We start from the raw sequence: 13,409 nt of genomic DNA, 5'->3' as shown, positions 1-13,409 counted from the left end.
CTTGGGCTACAGATAATATTTTGTCATTACAAAATCTGTCTGATCTTGAGAACACGATATACATGAGATGCTAAAAAAATGTCGGTCTTGGCTGAACCTATTCCTTAATGCGGTTCTCCGAATCTCTAAGCTGCATTCATATGGTCAAGTCAAGCCATCATTGCGGTCAGGTCCGTCTAATACTTCAAACTGTCTTATCACTGCAATGACCATGTCTAAGCCGGAGGGCTCTGTATGTGTGTGTGTGTGTGTCTGAGTCTGTGTGTGTGTGTGTGTGTGTGTTTGTTAGAACCACTCAGGTGTTCTCCCCCAGGCCTCCCAGATATCATCAGTCATTATCCTCGTCATTCATCAAACACTGCAGGTGCACGTGAGCATGTATGCCTCACCGGTGCCCCCTTCATGTCTACCTGCCTTTTTTCTGCTGCTCTTTCACTTGGTTCCCCGTGGGGCCTTTCCAAACGCAACTCCCGGGGGGTCTGAGGAGATGCAAATTTGTACATTCTGGTGGAGCATGCTGATTTAGTGAGCAGAGGAAGAAGGGGAGAGGGAGGAAAAGAGGGGAGGAGAGAATCGCAGACAATATTTCAATCCTGTCCTTAGTGCTGTGTCCAGTGGGTGATTCATTTCCTCTGGTTAGGAATAGCATGGGCTCAAGACACAGGGGCCAGCTCTCGGTACCTGAAGGTAAAATTCACCCTGAAACAGAATTAACCCGTGTTATATTCCAGTGGTCTGGGATACTTGAGTCTAGTTTTGTGTACATACGTAACGTAACATGACGCAACGTAACATGACGCAACGTAACATAACTCAGAGAACCAAGAAGACTCCAATCTGTGGAATCATGAAGATAAACTTTCTGTCAGTGATCATAGCAACAACATTAATGAACTCTGTAATATGTTGTTTTTTTCCCCCCCTTTGGTGGAACAAACCTCATGATTTTTGAAATACATCTAGGTCAGTGGAGAGTTGGAGGCTCACTATTTTTCCTCATGCAGTTTCTCATACTCTACAATCTGAAGTTAAATACAGATAAACAACAATATTCCACAAAACAACAAACTGAAAAATCAGCACACCAGCTTATACGTGTCACTTCCCAAATTGCGCCGCTGCATTCTACCATGTTGTTTGCATTTCCTGTTTTTATTCCGCTCTGTTACTGGCCACTAGATGCTTTCTCATCCCTCTCTCCCTCCCTCCCTCCCTCCATCCATCCTCTTTCCTCTCCAAAGTCCTGTCCCCCAGACCGACTTGGCGCCCCCCCAGCCTGAACGCTGCCTAGTGGCTGATTGAAATGCTTTAATTGAGGCTTGGATGAGCCGAGCCAAGTACATGTGCTTCTGCTCTGCGCCTCCTCTGCTCTTCCATCCCCACACTTCCTCTCTCATCTCGCCTCCAACCCCTGCCTGCCAGGGCCACAATAGTAGCGCAGCAGAGAATGTTTTCTCTCTTTTGCAAGGCTGGCGCAGTAAACTGGTAAACACCAGCCTGCAACAGAGGGGAGCCATTGGTGTGGGCACCGACTGTGATGATTTTAAAGTGGGCACAGTACATTGTGGGTTAGCGGTGTTCTCCATCACCCCCAAAATGAGTCTCCTAAACCTGATATTATGTCGCGCATCTGGTGTCACTGAGTTTTTTCTGTTTTGAAGTGGTGTTTGTGTTTGTTAATGGGACACTTCCATTCACCCCTCTTTAAATGTTTAATATGACATCTGCGTTCCTTCAATGTGATTTTATTTACTTTTATTTATTTCTTTTTACATGGAGCCAGTCACACATGCCATTAACATTAAATGAAGACATCTCTGTTCCTTTTCCCAAGCACCCAGATGGTGACCAATGGAATTGTTCCTCCAAAACAAATTAAGGATGAGAGCAAATGTACAGATGGAGGGTAGAAATTAATTTCTTGCAAATTACATTTCATATGTAGATTGCCGTCACATTAATGGTCTGGTTAATGCTTCTGCAAACCGGGAATAAGGGGAGGGAGCCAGAGAGGCAGGCAGGCAGGCCGTGAGAGGCATGGAGGAAATGAGAAATAGAGTGAGGAAATGAAAAGAAAGAAAGAGGCAGAGTGTGAGTGTGAAGAAAAGAGAAAGAATGAGCTAGAGAGAGGGAGTTAATGTGTCCGTGCCGAATACTGGAGGGACACCCAGCTATCACATGTTGATATGAACTCAACAGAGGCACTCACAGCCATATCCAGGAGACTGCCACTCTCTTTAAGCAGACTATGAGAGCTTGGAGCCCAATGGCCCTGCTTCTGCTTCTGCTTGCCTGGCCTTGGACATTGCCCAGGTGAAATTACACAGAAAGCCGCCTACCCCTGCTCCCCAAACCCACCAATTTTCAGCCTCTTAAGTCACAGATGCAAGCAATACGTTTGGCGTGTAAGGGCTGAAATCTGCAGTCAAGCAGTGGTGCCAGGCAAAGGGAGGAGAGAAAGAGAGAGGGGAGGTGGAAGGGGAAGAAGCGGAGGGTGTGTGTGTGTGTGTATGTGTGTGTGTGAAGTGAAGAGAAGCATGCCGACAGAGCTACTGTAGCATGGGGAGCACTTTCACTCTGTCTCTCTCTCTCTCTCTCTCTCTCTCTCTCAGACACACATACACACTTCCCACTTCACCTTGACAACCCTCAAGGTTTACAGAGACTGTCATGTGCCGGCCGTGGAGAATTTTCTGGCCCTTCCCTACAACTGCACATGGGTAATTATGATTTCTCTATGGGGATAATTACAAAATGCCGTGAATGCATACTAGACGCAGATTTGAACAATTGATTACAGCCAGACACTTGTGAGAACGTGCGTCAGGTGGGGGATGCGGTAATCGCCGTCTTCACGCTTCCTTAGTGACCCTGAGGTGAGGCAGACTGGAGGCGGAGGAGTGATAATCTTGGGAGTCAGACACAGGAGGCACAACCGCTGCTCAGTGGCATTTTCTGTCACGTTACATGGGGGGATGCTATTGGAAGCCTTCAAACCTATGGCTCATATTCAAGGTTGTGATAAGCACACATAGTGGGGATTTATCCGCAAAATTAGGCGGGCAGATATTCCCCAAAAAGAGCCATTCCCCGACGTCTCCGGGATCCCGACTTGCAACGGATGTTTTTTTCTACTAAGCGATGTCCACTCTGGACAAAAGCACCGGGCCCACTGTGTGTTTTTGGTTAGGCTTGCATTCATTACCCACTAGGAAGACAACAGCTTCATTTTATTTAGCCTAACTGATATTGGATTCAATATAGGCAACCTCTTAGGACTCAAGCCGTTTCCAAATTATAGCACTTGATACTGAAATCAAATTAAATAAAAACACTGATTAGCCTATTAAAGGCCTAATGAATGAACAATGCGATGATGCAAGTCCATATAATAGGCTAATTAATAAAAGGCTATCATATAATTGGCAATATGGCACAGCTGTTTAGGCGTTTTTGATCTACGCAATGTTTCTTTTTAGGCCTATAGAATGAAGGCAAGTCCTAAGGAGAGTGCCAATCCGCAAAACCTTACTAATGTCAGAAACCTGGCAACCCAGTGAGCAGGTGTGAGAGAGGGGTAATTTACATCTTCTCCCCTGCACCACCCCATCTCACATAGTTTTTGTCTTTGGCTGAAGGACGTATGCACAAGCCTATGTGTCCATCATGCATGCGCTGAATACTGACCTGTTCAGTTTATCTTATCGTACCCAATCCAGAAGAGTTCTCAATCTCGCTTCCTCTCCTCCACTGAACCCCAGTCAGTTGTCTTTGCTGATATCTTGATACCATTGCTGGCTAGTGCAGGATATGATGTGGGCGTATTGCAGTAGTTAATGTTTTTGTGTTGAGCGAGCAACCTTCATGTGTTCAGGCAGTCATTGAGATGCATTCCTAGTTCTTTATCTGAGTGGACCAAATGAGCCCCATTATTATGCAGGACGATGGTAATTAGCTAATTATTTCACCCTGCGAATGGCCTCATACCTTGCCATGTTAGCAAATGGTTGTGTGAGCAGAAGAGCCTGGGAAGTCCTCTAAAATACTGAGTAAATCTTGAAACCTGGTTAATAGAACATACATAACATCCGAATATGAGCTTCATATTGACAAAATAGCACATTCATGAGTACTGATTCATGGCTAATGCTGTTTTTCATACAGTGCCAATGTCGTGCTTGTATTATGTGAAACATTGAAGTAGAACTGTGTGTCAATGTGTGTGGTTAGCAGTGAATAGAAATAAAAAATGTAAGCTTCCTCCTGGCAATTGCCATTTACAACTGAAAAAACATGTCTGAGTTAATCCAGCGCGCTTTACTGGACAGTTGTAGCCTTTACAGTAAGATAAATGTCTGCTTCTAGTGTAGGCTATTTTTGTCCTAAAATTGTGGCCTGTCAACATTTATTCAGGCCTGTCTGTCAGTTCCTCTCTGGCTATACCACTGTCATGTTGTAAACTTGCATGGGTCTCTACTCAGCAACTTTAAAGTTGGCCAGATGAAAAATGACCCAAAGTTTTGTTTTTTTTCCATCCACCTTTTACTTCCTCTGTCTTGTTCCATCATCCAGGCCTATTAAGGTTTTTAGCAGTGCTTTTCCAGGACCGCATGCTGTAGGAGAGCTAGAGTGCTGTGCAATTATCAACCTCTCTAATGGTGTCCCCTCTCACATATGGCCTAGTAAGGCTATTTTCTCTTGGTGGTGACTAAGGGAAAATAGACTACTGCAGTCGACGGAGCCAGCCCACTTCACTAGTGAGCAAAACAGCTAGAGCACATATAGATGTGATACAAATGGAGATAAACCACAGGAACTCACCGCTGGATTAGGAGAAGCAATTTTCCACCCTATTTTCTCAAGTCGTTGTAAAAGAACAAATTGAAGAGCTTTCTTCCAACACAACATATCCACCATGTAAAAAAAAGGAATATATCCTTATAAAATGGTTGCTAGATAAAAGTTTGATTAAAAATGAAACAAAAAGAGATGTTTCTGTCTGATTATGCAGACATCTGCAAATATTTACTAATGAATATCAGGTAGCAAGTGTTTTTCGATGTACGTATATAGGTATTTTTTTTTTTTTTTACAAATCCCTTCAATTACATTCCATTGGTGGCATTGTTGTCACATTTGGTGGATATTGTGCAATAGCAACAGAATTAATTTACACCCTAAATTTATCTCTATTTTTTCCTGATAGAATGACACCGTTGAATACTCTATTTCAATTGGATGGGAGGTGGACTTTTTTTTTTTAATTTTTTTTTAGATGAAACACTATCATGTAGTGATAAAGTGTTATCTCCCTTGTAAATTAATGCAGCGCTAAATTTTCTCTCCCACTACAGGCTGCTTTAAATAAGAATGCATACTTACTCAACATACCTATTAAATTCCAGGCAGAAGCATTGTATTATATATGCCTGCCTCTATTTTACAACACTTTGGGATGACACCAAAGCTAATAGCGTTATCAATGCAATCGTGTCTGTACTTGCGACAGCGTTACCGTCCACATCATCTGAGCGGTCACCTTGCCCAGTTCAACTTGTATCAGTGCCACTGGTGGCGACACATGGCTGCAGACATAGCCTACAGTCTGTTTGGGATAATTATCTTGACAGTGTTTTGGAGATAATTAAATGGCTAACTAGTCAAGATATATTGACTTCAAGGCAATATTCACTGATTGCCACCTGTAGGCAATGATATGAGTATGGCTTGCTGACATAATATTATCTTATTGGCTCATAATTGTTATGACTAGAAAAGGATTATGCTTATGTGTTGTGTCATAAACTGTCATGTTGCATATGTTTCTATTTTGAAGCATCTCACATGAAATTCAGAAAATGACTTGGGTAGGGAAAAAAAAATCAATGTTAAAAAAATAATGTAAAAGTAGAGAAATAATTCATTCAAAGGATTAAAAAAAAACATTAAATATTTAGTTCCCCTTGCAGAAAAATCTATTCAACTTTAAAATCTATTTAAAAGAAACAATGTTTCCTCAGTGTTTTGATCAGTCGCTTTAGGAATAATCAACAGTGACACAATAATTTCAACACTGGCTTTCAATGGTACAAGTTTCTTATTTTTAGCTGTACTGTGACTCTACCTTATATAAGGTATAGCATACATTTTTGACTCAGTAAAGGCCCCAAACTATCACCCTGTAATTATCGCAATGCTCCATACTGCCAGGCCTTATTAAGATTAAAGATTATGCATTGAATCCAAAAAAACAATAATTAGCATAGGGTTCACTTTTTTGTCTTGGGTGCCAGAGACTGCAGAATGGTGATGTGGAAAGCTGTGTTCAAAGAGTGAAAAAAAAAATGTATATATTTATATTAAAAAAATGTAGTAGCATTTTCACTACATGGATAATAGCACTGTAATGTTTTCACTGGATAGTTTTGCTAGGAGAAAAAACAAATCACCAAACATCTGGTAATAGGCAATGTGTATTTCTGTGTGTGTGTGTGTGTGTGTGTGTGTGTGTGTATGTGTGTGTGTGTGTGTGTGTGTGGCTGGCTGCAACGGCCATGATAATATTCTTTCCATGTACCTTTTCACCCCTGCAGAAGCAGCCATTGCAGAGCTATCTTACTTAACTGGGGTTTCACCACACCCTCTCCTGACCCCAGAGCATCCCTGACTGCGGCAGCTCTCTCCCGGGCTTCCACTCTCTCCCTCTTCCCCCGCGCATGTATCCGTCTCCTCCCACCTCTGCTCCTTGACCCCTCACGCACCATCTCTTCATGCCCCCACAGCAGTCGCCTGAAAACACTTTACTCTCGCTCCTCTGTTCTTCACTTCAACCTTCCGTCTCTTTTTTTTCCAGGATGCCGGTTCTACCGGGCTTCGGCTGTCTGGGCCTCAAAGAAGCCACGGCTCTTCCTACACCGTGGGGCTTTCCTCGACTGATGAGGTCAAGACCTCTACCGGTCAGCAGCTCTGGCTCGTGCGGTTTTTGTTTACGCTCTGAGTTTGGGGTTTATTCCCCTCTGTTGGGAAGTTTTTTTTTTGCTCTCTCCCTCTCTTTCCAACCCCTGCAACTCAGCAAGCCTGTATATACTCTGTGTGTGTGTGTGTGTGTGTGTGTGTGTGTGTGCTTGCGCTTGCCTGACCATGTCAAGCCTCAGCCCATTGATGTTGCTGAGCTTTCTCCTCAGCCAAAGGAGCACACAGCTCCTCCAACATCCAGCTGTCTGTATCCACTTCAAAGGCAGACGAGGCTAAGACAGCTGAGCTCAAACACCGGAGAAGCCTGGATACAGGCCTGCCTGTGGGTTCTCCCATTCAAAGACCCTGACCTGATTGTGTGTGTCTGTGTGTTTGTGTGTGAGAGAGAGGGAGAGACGTGTGACAGTCACACATGAGAGACGTAAGACATAAACAAACGCACACACACACACACACACACACATACACACACACTGAGTTCCAAAAGTGCATGGGGTCAGGTGTGGAGTGACGCAAATGGGTGAAGTGACAAAGACAAGAGGGAAAGTTGCCCCAAGGGACACTACTGACAGTCTGAAGGTGAGCTGCTCGGGGTCGGGGTGGTAGGGCGGGTGGTGTGTGTGTGGAGGGGGGGTGGGGTGGGGGGGTGAAACATGTTGTCATTGTTTTCCAAAGCCTGTTAACCCGCAACACTGTATGGACAACGATCACTGTGGCATGTTAACCGGCTCTCTGCAGCAATCATCTGCAGAGTTTGCTTGTCTTTCCACATGCCAGAATATGGACATCTTTGGTCCTTCGGTGTGACCATATGAAAGATTAGGTGTGAAAGAATGACAAGATGTGAATATTTTTTTTTCTGAATGAGGAGGAGGGGGGGGGGTCGTGTATAGTGTTTTGTGCATTTGTGCATTTTCTGTTCATATACTGTATGCATGTGCATGTTTTTGTAGAAAAGTGTAGTGTGTGTTTGTGCTCATGCCCAGGTGCATCTCCTTCTTTTCTAACAGCTGTGCAGCAGCTAGCTTTAACTGGTTTCTTCTTGTCCCTGTGATTCTCCCCAAAGGCTGTCACTAGAGTGTAAGGTGTACACACACACTCTCTCTCTCACACACACACACACACACACTCTCTCTCTCTCTCTCTCTATCACACACATACACACACACACCACTGATTCTCCCCAGTGCTTGTCAGGGCAGCGTCCTTCAGGCAGCCGGAGTCACTGGTGACACACACACGTGCGCAGACACCTTTTCAACCACATACTGTATTTGGCTTCCGAAAGATAGCCAGCACAAGCAAAGACAATTATTATTAGAAGATGCATGTGTATAAGCACTGCTCCTCTCTCCACTTTGCCTTGTTGACGTCCAAACAAGCCATTATTAAGTTCTTAATGGGATGAAAGGGAGCAAAATCCAATCAAAACGGCATTTTGAGTTACGATGCCCCTTTTCGGTCATACTCCTCTGTAATAATTAACATTACGCTCAAGCCCTGGCAGATGAGGACCTTGTAATGAGGATAGTGAAGTAATGATATCCCATTATGACATGCAGATCCCTTGCTGAATGCACTGCCAGTGTTACACTCTGTGCCGTGAAGCACGCTACTCCTTCAGAATACATACAGGCTCTAGCAGTTGAGTCCTTCATCCTCCTACAGCTCAATTTAAAAATGTCAATATGACCAAAGGCACCGGCAAACACAATTGGTAATTGAAGCAGTAATCATATCACATTCAGGGCCATGGTAACGTTCATTGCTGTGCTATTGAAATTGATGCACAGGCAAGACAATGCCAAGGATATTAGCAGCAACGGAAAAAAAAAAAATGCGAGCATGAGAGGCAGCCATTATGTGAGGTCGCACGGGATCATTTGTACACTGGCCTATTTGTTCTTTTGATTACCTTCGTTAAGCGGCTAAAGGGAGACAAGAGAGGAGAATAGAGGTAACTGAAAGAGGACAACGACGGGCAAGATCAGCCATTTTTACAATAGGCTCTCAAGGGAAGAGCGAGGAAGCATCGAACACCTGGGCAAGACAGGTGTGTCCTGTTACTGGGAGCCCCAACACACATGGTCGGTGTCAGACCAAGGTTGCACAGAGGAGGACCCTTCTCACGATCCAAAGAAAATTGACGTGAACCTAGGTTGTCCTCTTACACAAGGTAATACAAACCTCTACCACAAGCCGAACACCTCTTAAAGTGAATTCAGGCAAGGAAGAAAAGGACTTATCATTTCACCACGTCATAATACACTCAAAGTTTGAGCTTTATGACTTATTAGTAACTCAAAGATAGTTTGGAAAGAGTAGGGGCAGAGCAAACAATAAAAAACAGGGGCAGGTCTTCCTTGCATGCAAAAAAGAGCACTTTAATTATAGTAATTGTGTCAAAAATGAACAGAGGTGGCACATCTTCCAAAGTCAAGAGCAAAATACCACAAAGCATTCAGGTTTTTTCTTTTTCTCGACTAATTAGTAACAAAATAATTTGAATTCAAACGGTGGTAGTTGGTATCCGGTCCGCTCATTAGGAGGAGCGACATAGCTGGGCCATACTGGCAGACATGACTCAACGATGGCTCGATCAAAAAGGGCAGGTGCTGCAATCAAAACCAAATCAACCTCATGTACTGACTCCACATCACAGTAGGTGTGGTTGGCACTGCATAACTCCACTGTAGCCATTTTTTAGACCCTTCCAAGCCATCTGTTGACGACAGTGTAGCAGGTTTTAAAGATGCCTCAGTGATCTGCTGATAGATATAATTACATGGTTCATCTTCTTTACTATGCGTGGTTATGAGCGCAGGCGTTCAGCACAGCACAGCCCTGAATGGCAAGGGTTATTATGTGACTTTTATTTATTGCCAGGTCAAGATGCTGAACTTGGTGATTAGATTAGCCTCCTCCCAAGCTCTTTTAATGAGTGAACATAATTGGCCATGTCTGCCGCAACACTTCTATACTTATGCGTCATTATAAATGTATAGGGGAATGCATATATAGATGAATGATGGAGAGAAAAAGAAAATCCCTTTTACCTTTTGGTTTGCATGGACAGGCCACTGGAGGAATTGCATTTGATTTTGGAAGCCTTTGCGTTTATTGTGGTTTTTCAGCCAGGACTGAACCGAGTTAGGTATTCACACTCCCAAGCATTTGAATGCGGTCCCAAGTGCCCGGATGGGGAAAAAAATCAGTACAATAGACGAGCATGAAAAGTAGAAGTGCCTGCTCACTGTTAATTCTCCCTATTGTACTGTACGACATTTCCAGATTGTTGCATATGCAAACAAATCACAATATATTTTCATCTCTGGGAGTTTTTACCGTGCCCAAGCTCCCTTCTCTGCTTATCCTTTCATACCACGGTTTTCGGCGTTTCACCATGCATGCCGCTGCTGATAGCGCTCTGTTGGGTTTTATGTTCTGCGCCTTATCAGGTTTGGGGGATTCCACTGAGAAATGGGGGTGTTGTTGGCACTGACCTCCCAAAAAGTCACACATAAAGGAACTAAATTGAGTGGGGGCAGACAGAAAGCTCCAAGGAGACCCCATTTGCAATTCAAAGACAAATTAGCAAATCACTTTGTCATTGCCAAAGGAAATTGATGTTAAAAAATTGAGTGACAAGTGTTTAATATTGAAAGCTTCCCTTAATCAACACATCGTCAACTAAAAGGAAATAGCACTTGAGCGGAGGTAATATTCTGACCTTGGAGGCTATTCGAATGCAGCATCATCTGCATAAAGGGAGATCTTGAGGTCATCAATGTCATATCCAATCTGTGGAATGACTAGTCAGGATAAATCAAATTACAAAGATATCAATGATGACTGCCCTTGTACTAAGTCAACACTTTCATCCATATTTAGTTAAGTTTTCTGCAGTGATCAAGCGACAGGGTCTCGCAAAGTTGAAAGTGATGTGAATGATAAATGGGGTGGGGGGTGGGGGGGTGGGGGGGGTGTTAAGATTCCAGACACGGGTAGACGCTCAGCTGTTTAGACAGGACACTGTCAGCCCCATCAGAGAGTATATCATCATGCATCAATCACATCATCTATCATCAGACACACACACACACACAAACACGCTTCCCTCCCAAAGTATGGAGGACACCTTAAAAAAAACTCTTTTAATAGTCTATTTGAGAGCGTGAGTCTATATGTCGCGTGTCCCTCTGTCTTCATATTCCTGCATTCAGCGTGTGCGATCATTCACACGTTACATCTTCCGTGAACTGCCTGCCATCATCTCTGAGGGTCTTTGACTGATGATCATGGAAATCCATGACAGTAACTCAAGTTCACCTCTGGATCCCAATCAGCAAAGACACAGACACTGGAGGGAGTGAGCTATCGAGAGAGTGGGAAAGAGAGGGAGAGAGAGAGAGAGGCAGCAGCTCCCCCTTGTTAAATGAGCTCATGTCCACGCGGGCGACCTGTAATTATAGATAAAAGCCCTTTGCATCAGACCATCATCTGCATCATTGACTCCTCTGCTCTCACTTGGACTCTTAAATCACTTATCAAAAAGGAGCTGGCACAATTCCCCAGGTCCTTGTCTATGTTCGCTGCTTCTTCCCAGACCTATTTTACATATGCTGAAAATACTTCACATCTACATACTATGAATGCCCCTGCACCTTGATTCACCTTGGAAAAGTGTTTTTTCCCCCCTATCTAAGCCACTAATTTTGTTGAGAGTGAGTATTATTGTCTACTAGCAGCACTCTGTCTAATGGCAGAAAGACCAACGAGAGATGAAGATGGTGGGTGAGAGGACACCGAAGTGTGTGTGTGTGTGTGTGTGTGCTTCCACCCACATAGTCCTTGTCAGGTAATAACACTAGGAAGAGGCACAGGCACAGCAACAATACCTCACACTGTATAACAACCCCCCCCCCCCTACCTGTAAACCTGCCTATTGGACCTTGTGTCTTAGAAAAATGTTTAAAAAGAAGCCATAGTTGTTTTTCTACCATCTGAAGTGGAGATTGTTGTGAGAGGGCTGTGAGTGGATATGGATCACAGCTGACAACGTTTGCAACTACAGTCGTTATTAGCACATCTAAATGCAGTATTACAACCACTAACTGTTGTTTAGTTCAATGGTATTTCACAAGATGCTTATTCCCTTGAGACTGGGGCTCAATCTGAGGTAATTGGTGAAGCTTTGATCCCTACCACTCCGGTTTTGCATAAAAGACATCATAAACAAGAGAAAATTCAGACAGGCAAGGGAATGGAAAATAGTTCGCAATGGATGCCTTGATGATACATTTGATTAATCAGTCATTTTACTGTGACGCCTTGTGTGTGTCTGTATATGCATATGGCAAGGGAGCGGGTGTCTGCGTGCCTGTTTTTGAAGTCTTTTGGCAATGTCTTTCCTTTTCTCCTGAGTGCATTATCTACTGAGAGAGAATGTGATCCACTTTACGATTTAGCGCGTCTCGTAATGAAGCTTGTTGTGAGGCTACATAATAAAGCATTAAGTTACAAGCATACCACAACTCCTCTTTGTTAGATTCCCATGTATCTGAGAGAATACTTCACGGTCCTTTTCAGAAACAAAAAACGATCCCTCTTCATATCGGCAACTTGGCCTTTTCATGTTGTTTCAAAGACACTGCTCGCGATAAATGCCGGGTTGCATCCTCAAAGGGTTTTAAAAGCCAGAGAGGAAAGGTCCAGGTCTTTGATCTGGCATTCTCCAAGTGTTTGTAGAGAGAAAGGGGTGTGAGAGAGCACGCACCATTGACGTTATTGATGGGGACGGATCAGATAACCCCCCTCTGTGAAGCCGGATGCAAATGGTTGGGCTCCCCTTGAGTGCCTGCATGCTGGGGCCTCCTCGCATGCCTCCTTAAGCGGTAAAACTAAACAGAGTGTTTGCAAGCCACTGTTTGAAGTAGAGCTGAACAATTAATTGAAAAAAAATCAAAATCGCAATATGAACTCCTGCAATTTCCAAATCGCGGAGGCTGCAAGTAATTGCTTAAGAGAGGGGCATCCAAAATGGATTTCTAAACGAGGTGCTTTAGAGCTCCAGGTAATCTTTGGCCCATGAATCAAGTACAGTATTGATGAAAACCTTTCATCAGACTCAAACTCAGTAAATCCTGCACATCAAATTTTTTTTTCACTTTTCTTTAAACAATTTTATAGTTCTAAAAAATGTATGACAAGAAAAACTTGGGATGATATGAATCGCAGTTTAAATCACAATTGCAATATTTTGTCAAATAATCAATTAATAATAATGTTTTGTGGCTATATCTTGTAGCCCTAGTTTGAAGTGAGACACTCAATTAACAGACGGTGGTGCTCGCAGGGTAATCAATGCAATATGTACAGTATCTATAACACCAGGCAAATTGTCTAGAATTTGGGGTTGGATGTAATTTAATATT

The sequence above is a fragment of the Centroberyx gerrardi genome, chromosome 23, assembly GCF_048128805.1.
Source record: "Centroberyx gerrardi isolate f3 chromosome 23, fCenGer3.hap1.cur.20231027, whole genome shotgun sequence".
NCBI lineage: Eukaryota > Metazoa > Chordata > Actinopteri > Beryciformes > Berycidae > Centroberyx > Centroberyx gerrardi.
This window is presented reverse-complemented; position numbering follows the sequence as displayed.